Below are 10,646 nucleotides of genomic sequence, written 5' to 3' on the forward strand. Positions count from 1 at the left end.
TCGAAGGCCTTTCCAGCAAAGGCACCATTCTTCACCAAAGGAGCGAAAGCTTAAAGGAGCAGCGATGCAGCTACACGGTGCAGCCCAAAGGTGAAAGTCGTTCAGGCTTAGCACCCGCTGCTATACTCGAGGTGTCTGAATTGAGTGTTCTAAAATTAAAGTGGTGTATGTATTCTGTTCATTCGTTGAGCTTTGACAATTTTTTTATTCTGATTGCTTCCTTAAAAGTACTGCAACAGCTACTCTCATCAGCAGGAGCAGGTTTTGTACGTGTATTGCCTTGGCCACCATGGGCGCTCGGTGTTGCCGCAACACTTTCACTGTCTTGAAATTTGAACATAAAACATAAACACCCGTACAAAAACCAAAGCCAGACACACCTTTCGTATTTGAAAAAAGTGTTTTCAAACATTATTAGCTTATCTATTTTTTTATTGCTTTTACTTTTTGACTTTGGATGGTACTGCGATCACAGCTTCTCGAATGCCGCGTCTTCGGGCTCCGAAGGTCTCGGTTGAGCGCCTTCGCCTCCAAGGCCCTTAGCGACAAAGGCGCAACATTTGTACCGGGTAGCTGCACTCCTTACGCCTTTGGATATGATTCTCAAAGGCCTTTGCGGTGCCCGTGTGACAGGGGTGTGGCATGGCTGCTTGAACACCTGTCCCTGGTATCTCACAAACTGAATAAGGAAGAGAAAAGCCTCAGGGTGCTTGCATGGTGTGGTATGGCTGCTTGAACACCTGTCCCTGGTATCTCACAAACTGAATAAGGAAGAGAAAAGCCTCAGGGTGCTTGCCGACGTTTCGACACGAGGACTTGTCTTTGTCTGGCAAACTGTTCATCATTGGTGGGGTTTAAATAAGGTTTTCACTTCGAGGCGAAAGGCCTGTTGTGTGGGACGAGGGTGCGATATGGGAAGGGCGTTACGATGGGGAGCGTGAACCTTGACCAGGCATGATAGCTGCTAAAGAAGATTAACCGGTTGACCTGCAAAACTGTGAAAACAAAAAAGCCCAATTCAGTAGAAACGAATCTCGGGGTATGGAGTGTGGATAGTGGGCTTGAATGAATTTATGTTCAAACGCAACAGGTGGCTTGGTATGGCTGGCTGCCTTTTCCTGAAAAAACTAGGATAAAGGAATTAAGCAGCATGGCAGAATAAAACACCAGGGGGGGGGGCAAAATAATTTGAAGGAAAAAGAGAAAATGAGGGCAGGTTCGGAGAAAAGGCAAAAAGAAGGGGGAGGGGGGGGGGGAGTATGGCAGCCAAGGTTCCGAGAAGTGATGTCAGGAGGTGCAGGGCGTAAGGTTAAAGTATAACGATAAATTAAAGAAAGCAGGAAAGGAGGGGGAATTTATGGGTTGGGAAACCTCTGACCATGTGCAAGGCCTTTTCAAATAATTATGCCAATTCCGGAATGTACAGAGCTGGCCACTTTTAGTGCAAACATGTGAGCGCATGGCCGCACTCTTTAGAGGTCCACTGTGTGCGACGCAGCCACTCATCGCTGCAAAATGGCGCAAGAGGAGATGCACCTGGATGTGGTGCTTCGTGTCATGTTACACTTCGATGTGTGGCAATGTCAGACACAGTGGCCCAAAGAGCACAGCCATGTGCTCGCGTGTTCGCACTAAGAGTGGACAGCCCTGTACTTGATTCTAAGTTTCCTCTGTATATGTTGACCCCAGACGAAAACAAGTTGTCTTGTCGAAACGGCAAGCACCCTGAGATTTTTTCTTCCCTTGTTCACTTTTTGAGTGTCAAGAAACCATCTGCCTACTCTCTCTGTACCACGCACTCCACATCTTGTACGGTTATCCTTGTATGTATACACCAGTGATAAATCATGAAGGAAATCAAGGGATTTGTATTTGTATTGCTTAACACTTACTTTAAAGCTATATCATGAAGGTATAGTTGAAAATGTGCTACGAGGGCTTGGTTGTGTGTCGTGACTGGTTTCTCTTTATCAGGGCTACTTGACAGCCACCATGAAACGCAGGCTTTTGAAAAGTCGTTCCTCAAATAAAAGAGCGTTACCACTGTTACAATGGAAATGTTATTTGCTAAAAACTTCAATCATTGCAGTTCAGGGATTGATATTTTTCAAATAACTAACTTGAAGTTCAAAACCTGCAGAAGGAACTATGTAACTTCTTTCCTGCCTTAAAACCCCAGTACTTATTTGCCAGTTTCAGCAAGCAGAGGTCTGTTTCATGGCACATACTTTCCACTACCTTGCATGAACATTGTGCAGTACAGGCCCACCATAAAACTAGGGGCTTAGTATACTGCTTGTATGCAACTACTTTGGCGTTAGAGCATGCATAGCATGGTCTTAAAGTTATTCTTTTCATTTGCAACTGGTTCATAAAAGGCCTATTCTGGCAAAAGGCATTTAGCAAAATTATCTTCCTCTGAATGCTTCTAAGGATAACTTTAGTTCATTCAGGAAAATATATATTGACAATATCTCTTAAAGGCATGATTGTCCATATTAGCTCTTGTTACCTCACAGTATTTAGTTTTGTGCCTCCAGCATCACTGACTTCCATCATATGATAAATAGAGTAGTAAAAAGCTCGCTGTTAGTTTAAACCACAACTCATGATGGGGCTGTGCATTTTTTGTTGTGTTACATGAAATATACTTATGTATGAAACAATTTCTTTCAGCTGCACCTCACATGATTCAAATTCCACCAGAAGAAAGGCTGCAACACAACATTGCTTACTACCTGTTGCTTTCCCAGCACATAACATGCCATAACAGAACATAGCAGGTAAGATGTGAACAAAAAGAGTGCATGTATATGTTCCACACATGCACTTTGTGTACTACCAACACTATGATATGATTAACTATGTCATGTAAGAGAGAGCACACAAATCATTTTTTGTATATATTGCAGCATGGTTATTTCAAGTTTTAAACTGGCCATTGAAACGACCCATTGTATCACCGCTGGTTACCCGGTGGCACTGGGGATCGAACTCCGCACCTCCTGCTTGCGAGGCAGATGCTCGGACCACTAGGCCACTCCTGCGGTCCCCCCACTGATGTTGCTTACACCAGGTGCTGTTAAAGCCCCGGTATGTATGTTAAATGCATTTTAGAAAGCCATTCACTTCCAAAGTACCATTTCATCTTTATAGCAAAACCACAGTTCACCTAGCTAGACAAACCTGCTGCATACAAGCCAGCAGAAGGGTTGCACGTACATGCTTCGTTAGGAAAACATAAAAATCAAGCAGAGCGTGCCCTTCGTGGTGCATTATACCCTGATTTTGAGCAATGATCAAGATAGGCAGATGGTCATTTCATTGAACACTTGCATGAGACATTCGTGGAATCGAAAAGAAGTACTATTGCAAAATCTTCAAACAGTGTTTATTCTCAGAGAAAACATATCATGAAAAAAGTGTTGGATTAGTTATGGTGTACCTCGTATGGGGAAAGGGGCTCCCACTTTGTGAAAGGCTTAATTTTGGAATAACGACAGCGTTTAGACTAGTTGGGTTACCATGTTTAGATAGTGGATGTGCTCAAAAAGACACTGGAAGTAAGCGCACTGTGTGGAAATCTCTTTCTGTATACTTGTCTTTTTGAGCGCTTTCACGATCTAAACTTAAATTTGCAAGAGAGCAAGGAAAACTAATATTTAAATTCTGATAATTAAGGATAAAAGATCATGTTTCATTGTGTTGCTTAAAGTGTACATTGTATCGCTATTGCTGTATTGCAGCACTTCTGTCGTGGCCTTGCATTGCAGCCTCTTGACTTTTGTTTATTTAATAGGCAGTCCTTTTTTTCATTCGATTGCAACACTTTAGGAGTTACTACAGAGTTGCGTGGTAGCGAACTCTCAGATTAACGGTTTGCATTATTACGCCAGCATAACTTGCTAAGAGTTTCACTGCAGTCTTGTTACTAGAACAGCCTCTTGAAAGTATTCAGCCTGGTGGTCATTGAGGGTTACTGTTCACATATCAAAATGCCGGATCAGCTGTATACTCTTTACAGCTACCAGAACTATGGTACATTTCATGACATGCTGGCTGAAGAGTGCTGGAGCACCAGACTGGGGATTTGGGTGGAACAATTTTCAAATGTGTGCTCGGTATCACGCTGTTTTGTTCCAGTTGTGGAGAGGTTTTCTTTTCATATTTGTTCTGTCAAACATTTAAATTTTGGGCAATATGTTGTTGCCTTTATCTTGTGTTCTCTTTGTTGTTGAGGTTTAGTATTTTTGGCACAAGCACTCCACTCTATTACTTTTCAGTATAATTTAAAATTTGTAGGGCACGTTATGAAGAATAAAACTTCTACTTGAATAATCTGCATGTGTTTATGTTCTCATTGTTGATATAAAAACTTAGTTGAGACAGCTTGTATTTTAGCTCTGGCTAGAATTTTTAGGAGAGCCTCAGTAACATAATCACATGACCAACACAAACTCGGTATTATTGTTTGTGCAATGAAAAACAGTTTTAGAATAGTTATTAACAGCTGTCAGTGTAGGACTGGCCTAAAATGTTTTGTGCTCTATGTAGCTCTTCTTTGAGGCAGGATTAATTCATCTGCACCTGCAGCCTGATACCGCCAAGATACCAATTCTTGGGTGAACTTATGATTTTTTTTCACTGAGCGAACTTGCATCATCTTGAAGCATGGAACTTGAGCTGATTCTTAACAGCTCTAGTGTAGCGAATTTCATTATCCTCATTGCTTAGTTTACATTCACCTCAGGACAATGGCCTTTTCCAGTTTAATTGTCTGTGTCTTGCACCAGCTACATGCCACACTATCAGAAATCACCTAATCTTATCTAGTGAGGTTATAATCAGCTATCTCCTGCTGTATTTTCCTTAGGGTGAAATTCATTTTGTTGCGATACAATGCACAAGCTGTTTCCTGGTGTGGTGCTCAGCTTATCTGGAATGAAACGCTTGGGAAATGGGTCTCTGATTTCACCTTGAGTAGACGAAATTAACTTGTGCTAAGCCACTCTTTGGCCACAGATGCCCTTGTGCCATTAAAATCCATCAAATTCATTCTGTTGCCCTAAGATACCATTGGTGATTCATTCTCTGCATTGTATGCCCTGGCCAGATCCATTTTCTTCTTTTAATTTCTGCCAGAATATTAACAACTTCCTTGTTCATCCCTGTTATGGTTTCACTCGGTCAGTTGTTCTATTAATAATTATAATCACTTTATTGAAAACATTTTGGGCTAAATGGCATCAAGTTTGCCACTCTGCACAATGATATATATGTTTGGTCTTGTATGTCTTTACTTGTGTGGTAATGTTTATTTTGTGCTCACTGTCTAAACAACCTTATATGCCTATGATATTGTAACGTGAAGATGTGCACACCAAAAGGGAAAAATATATTTACAGGGAAACAGCTTACAGCCACGCAGCCGAACAACCGGGCACGCGAAGCCCAGCCGCAGAAACGCACTTCGTCCTCTTCGCGTTCCAAGCGCGAGCGCACCAAGCACGAGCGTTCCAAGCACAAGCACAACCGTAGCATAACTCCCGGCGGCAAAAGCACCGTCCCGGTGCTAAGTGAATGATGCAGCAGGCGTGTGGTACGGTTTGAGACGGACTACATGAACGACGTCAGTCAAAGGGCTAGTGGACGACGTCGGAGCATGAAGAGGTGTAATCTCGTAGGTCACGTCGGTCACCTGACGGAGAACTCGATAAGGGCCACTGTACTGACGTAGAAGTTTCTCAGAGAGACCTACACGGCGAGAAGGAGACCAAAGGAGGACGAGTGAGCCCGGCGGATAGTGTACTGGGCGATGCCGGCGGTCGTAAACTGACTTCTGGTAGGTCTGAGATGCGGTGAGCCGGTCTCGGGCGATTTCACGGGCCATAGTTGCTCGGGAGATGGCGTCACGTGCATACGCTGAGGTCGAGGCAGTAGAACTCGGTAGTAATGTATCCAATGGCAGCGCAGGATGCCGACCAAACAGAAGGTAGAAAGGAGAATAGCCGGTGGTATCATGCCGCGACGAATTATAAGCAAATGTTACATAAGGCAAGGCAACGTCCCAATCGCGGTGGTCGGGCGAGACATACATGGATAGCATATCGGTCAGAGTCCTGTTGAGGCGCTCGGTAAGCCCGTTCGTCTGGGGATGGTAAGCTGTAGTGAGCTTATGCTGCGTGCCACAGGACCGGAGGATATCGTCAACTACTCGGGACAAAAAGTAGCGGCCGCGGTCCGTCAGCAATTGGTGTGGAGCGCCGTGGTGAAGGATTACGTTCTGCAATAGGAAGTCGGCGACATCGGTTGCGCAACTTGTTGGTAACGCACGCGTGATAGCGTACCGGGTCGCATAGTCGGTCGCGACAGCAATCCAACGGTTGCCGGAGCAGGACGTCGGAAAAGGTCCGAGAAGGTCGAGTCCAACACGGTAGAATGGTTCGAGAGGTACGTCAATAGGCTGTAGAAGGCCAGCAGGCAACGTTGATGGTCTCTTCCTGCGTTGACAGAGGTCGCAGGAGGCAACGTAACGCCGAACAGAGCGGTACAGACCAGGCCAAAAGAAGCGGCGTCGGACCCGATCGTATGTGCGGGAGACGCCGAGGTGGCCTGCGGTCGGTAGGTCGTGTAGTTCCGCTAGGACAGATGAACGGAGACGGTGCGGAACGACTAGCAGGAGCGGAGGTCCGTCAGGACGAAGGTTGCGGCGGTATAGGACGCCATCCTGAATGACGAACAGTTGCAATGAAGGATCTCGGCTGGCACAGTTGAGGCGATCAATGAGAATACGCAAGGAAGAGTCTTGTCGCTGCTCGTCCGCGATGTTAACCAGATCGGAGATAGCGAAGAGGCACGGGCCGAGGTCGTTGTCTCCAGGATCAGGCGGCTCTACAGGGTGCCGAGACAGGCAGTCGGCGTCTTGATGGAGACGCCCTGACTTGTAATGAACAGTGTAAGAATACTCTTGGAGGCGCAACGTCCAACGTCCGAGCCGGCCTGTGGGGTCTTTCAGTGAAGACAGCCAACAAAGGGCGTGGTGATCGGTCACTACGGAGAATGGACGGCCAAACAGGTACGGTCGGAACTTAGCTACAGCCCAACAAGAGCTAGACACTCGCGCTCTGTAATTGAGTAATTTCGCTCAGCTGTAGAAAGGAGGCGGCTGGCATATGCAATAACGCGTTCTTGCCCTTGGTGACGTTGGGCTAGCACGGCGCCAATCCCATAACCGCAGGCGTCTGTGCGAACTTCAGTCGGAGCCGACGGATCAAAATGGGCCAGAATAGGTGGGGAGGTGAGTAAGTCGACTAGCGAAGAAAAGGCCTCCTCTTGGGCAGGGCCCCAGGTAAAAGGGGTGTCTTTCTTTAGAATGTCGGTCAGGGGGCGAGCGGTGCCGGCAAAATTTTTGATGAAACGGCGGAAGTACGAGCAGAGGCCGACGAAGCTGCGCACATCCGTAGACGACTGGGGAATAGGGAAGTCCTTGACGGCTTTAACTTTAACAGGATCCGGGCGGACACCAGAAGCGTCGACTAGATGTCCGAGAATGGTGAGTTGGCGGCGACCGAATTGACATTTCGACGAATTGAGCTGTAGCCCGGCTCTACGGAAGACAGAAAGAATGCTCGCCAGTCTTTCGAGGTGCGTGGTAAACGTGGGCGAAAAAACCACAACATCGTCGAGGTAACATAGACATGTGGACCATTTAAAGCCGCGAAGCAAGGAGTCCATCATTCTTTCGAAGGTAGCTGGCGCATTACAGAGACCGAATGGCATAACTTTAAACTGATATAAGCCGTCCGGTGTGACGAATGCCGTCTTTTTGCGGTCATTGTCATCAACAGAGATTTGCCAATACCCGGACCGAAGGTCAATTGAAGAGAAAAATTTGGCTCCGTGAAGGCAGTCCAAAGCATCGTCTATTCTTGGGAGTGGATAGACGTCTTTTTTTGTTATGTTGTTTAGGTGCCGGTAATCAACACAAAAGCGCCAGCTGCCGTCCTTCTTTTTATCCAGCACAACTGGTGAGGCCCAAGGGCTCGACGAGGGCTCTATGATGTCTTTACTGAGCATCTTGTCCACCTCTTGCTGTATGATGGTGCGTTCTGTACTGGACACTCTGTAGGGTCGTCTGTGAATAGGAGCTGCGTCACCGGTGTTGATGCGATGCGTGACCACAGATGTTCGAGCCAAAGGGCGGTCATCGAAGTCAAAGATGTCGCGAAAAGACGACAGAAGATACCGAAGGTCGTGAGCTTGCCCTGGTAAGAGGTCAGCAGCAATCATTTTTGCATATTCATCAGGTGGTGGGACGTCAGAGTCGCGGCAGTTCGACGAGGGTGGGACGCTTCTCACCGCCGATACGACGCATTCGGCAGCAGGGCACAGCGTGGCGAGCGACATACCTTGTGGGAGCGGCTGAACGTAAGAGGCAAAGTTGAGAACCGGAAGGGACGCTTGATTTGCCGACATGGTGACAACTGTATGCGCAAGGGCAACACTGCGTGTAAAGGGCACATCAGGAACCGGAGTAATGATGTAGTCACCATAGGGAACTGGCGGGACAGAGGAGAAACGGACATAAGTGGCGGCATCGGGGTCCAGGCGGACAAAGTTGGCGGTGCACAGTCGGTGAGTTATGCTACGGTTGTGCTTGTGCTTGCAGAGATCCCAGCTGGTGAGTTCATCCTCGTGGGTCTCGAACCATACCCTGGCAGTGCCCGTCAGGTAGAAGATGACGTTGGCCAACTTTAGGGTCGGGTCCCACCTGTTGTGTGTGCTCACGCGCTCGTACATTGCGAGCCAGTCCTCCACGTCGACGCCGTCCGTTCCGTTGAAGGTCCCAGGATCTCTCGGATGGGCAATGATGAACGCCGGGTTGGCAGACGCCGACGGAGCGGCCCCTTCGCTGGTCATGGTTGAAGAGCCGGCGAGCTGACGACCGCTGCGGAGTTCCGTGCTTGCTGTGGCTGTACCCCGCACCTCCACCAATAATGTAACGTGAAGATGTGCACACCAAAAGGGAAAAATATATTTACAGGGAAACAGCTTACAGCCACGCAGCCGAACAACCGGGCACGCGAAGCCCAGCCGCAGAAACGCACTTCGTCCTCTTCGCGTTCCAAGCGCGAGCGCACCAAGCACGAGCGTTCCAAGCACAAGCACAACCGTAGCATAATCCTAAGCCCTTCTATACCTATTTTCCTTCCCCCTGGCTTTTTCTCTTTTCAGTCATTCCTCCTCTTTCCTATACACCGGCCATTGGTCACAAGGCTGCTGTGGGAACGACAGTCAGCACTGGGCCCTTTTTGTTCATGGAACCTGCACTGCTACTATTAGCACTAATAGTACGTTATCAGTATTTTTGTGATACTGCATTTATTGTTATTTATAAAGTAGTTGGCTAAGGCAGTGGTAGCAGTGTTGGATATTGCAATATATTATGCATATATCTCACTTGCAATATATCAGTGTGTTCACTATTACACTACCCTCTATTTCTTTGAGTTCAGTTATTTGGCTATAGATATATTGTGCTGCTTTCCTAGTTTAGTCAACTCAAACTAAAACTTTGCTCTTTGTGTCACAGGTAGAATCTACAATGATTGCTGCTCTGTGTCTTGTAAGCAGGAGGCAGTGTTCAATGGAGCCATGAACTTTCCTTGGAATTGAAAAGCCTTTGCCGTATTATGCGCTGAACCACGAGTGTGAAGAGGAAAATGTCATGCCTTGGATTTCTGCAGAGGTGAGCCATTGCGGTGAATCCACCAGCGTGAAAGACAGGGATGAGAAAGGAGACAAGACAGGTGCTGACTCGCGACTAAAGTTTATTGGCGTGAACAGGGAATATATAAAAAGCCAAGCAATACCATAAACCATGTAGTTACAGATAAGCATACAGGACAACATGAGTCAAAAATCGCCCTCAACATTTCCCTGATCAAGGTAGTCCAACTCATTGTGTGTTAACACGATAGACAAAACACACATTCTTCACGGAGTCATAAGATGTGTCTAGCCTCGATAATCTCCCATTTAATCTCTCTGAATTTACTGCCAAAATGCGTGTTGCCAAAAGGAAAGGGTAGCAGACTTCACATCCCGTGCAGTGTACAGCAGAGTTACCCCAACCACCTAGCCAAGCCCCTACCCTCTTGTGTTCCTGTAGTCTTACATTCATAAACCTTCCAGTTGCACCTACGTAAACCAGACTACAAGATAATATTTGATACCACATTCATTTTACAAGGTATATATACATTTCACTCTACACGTGTACTTTTCTCGAGCCACATTAACAGAATTATTCTTAAAATTTTACATGCTTTAGACAACGTATTAAGGGCCGAGAAAGCCACTTTTACATCATACCTTCTGGCCACATTTTTCAAATTGTGCGACAATTTATGTACATACGGTAACACAACTGGTCTTTTGGCATCTCGCTGGCTGGCCCCAGCCTGATTGTGCCGGTCACCGCAAAACTGTCTCAGCTTCTTTAACAATTTATCATATGCTCTTGCAGTAACAAGGTTTGGAAATCCTGCGTTCGTTAACCTTAAAATCTGCTCTTGGAAACTAGTCGTCATGCTGTGAAAGCATAATTTCATCAATTCTGAGCCCGCGCTAGAAAGTGCAATGCT

General features: G+C 46.5%; 1 long non-coding RNA gene across 2 annotated transcripts; it reads left to right on the plus strand.

The window, feature by feature from the left end:
* Nucleotides 1–2,680: 2,680 nt before the first annotated feature.
* LOC144119391 (uncharacterized) lies at nt 2,681–9,920 on the plus strand. 2 transcript variants are annotated; one of them, XR_013312348.1, is made up of 4 exons: nt 2,681–2,783; nt 2,913–3,093; nt 9,235–9,350; nt 9,593–9,920. It is a non-coding gene; the product is annotated as an uncharacterized LOC144119391 (long non-coding RNA). The 2 variants fall into 2 exon arrangements; XR_013312347.1 differs by lacking the exon at nt 2,681–2,783 and having other exon boundaries at nt 2,912–3,093.
* Nucleotides 9,921–10,646: the final 726 nt, after the last annotated feature.

Source organism: Amblyomma americanum, chromosome 2, assembly GCF_052857255.1.
Source record: "Amblyomma americanum isolate KBUSLIRL-KWMA chromosome 2, ASM5285725v1, whole genome shotgun sequence".
NCBI lineage: Eukaryota > Metazoa > Arthropoda > Arachnida > Ixodida > Ixodidae > Amblyomma > Amblyomma americanum.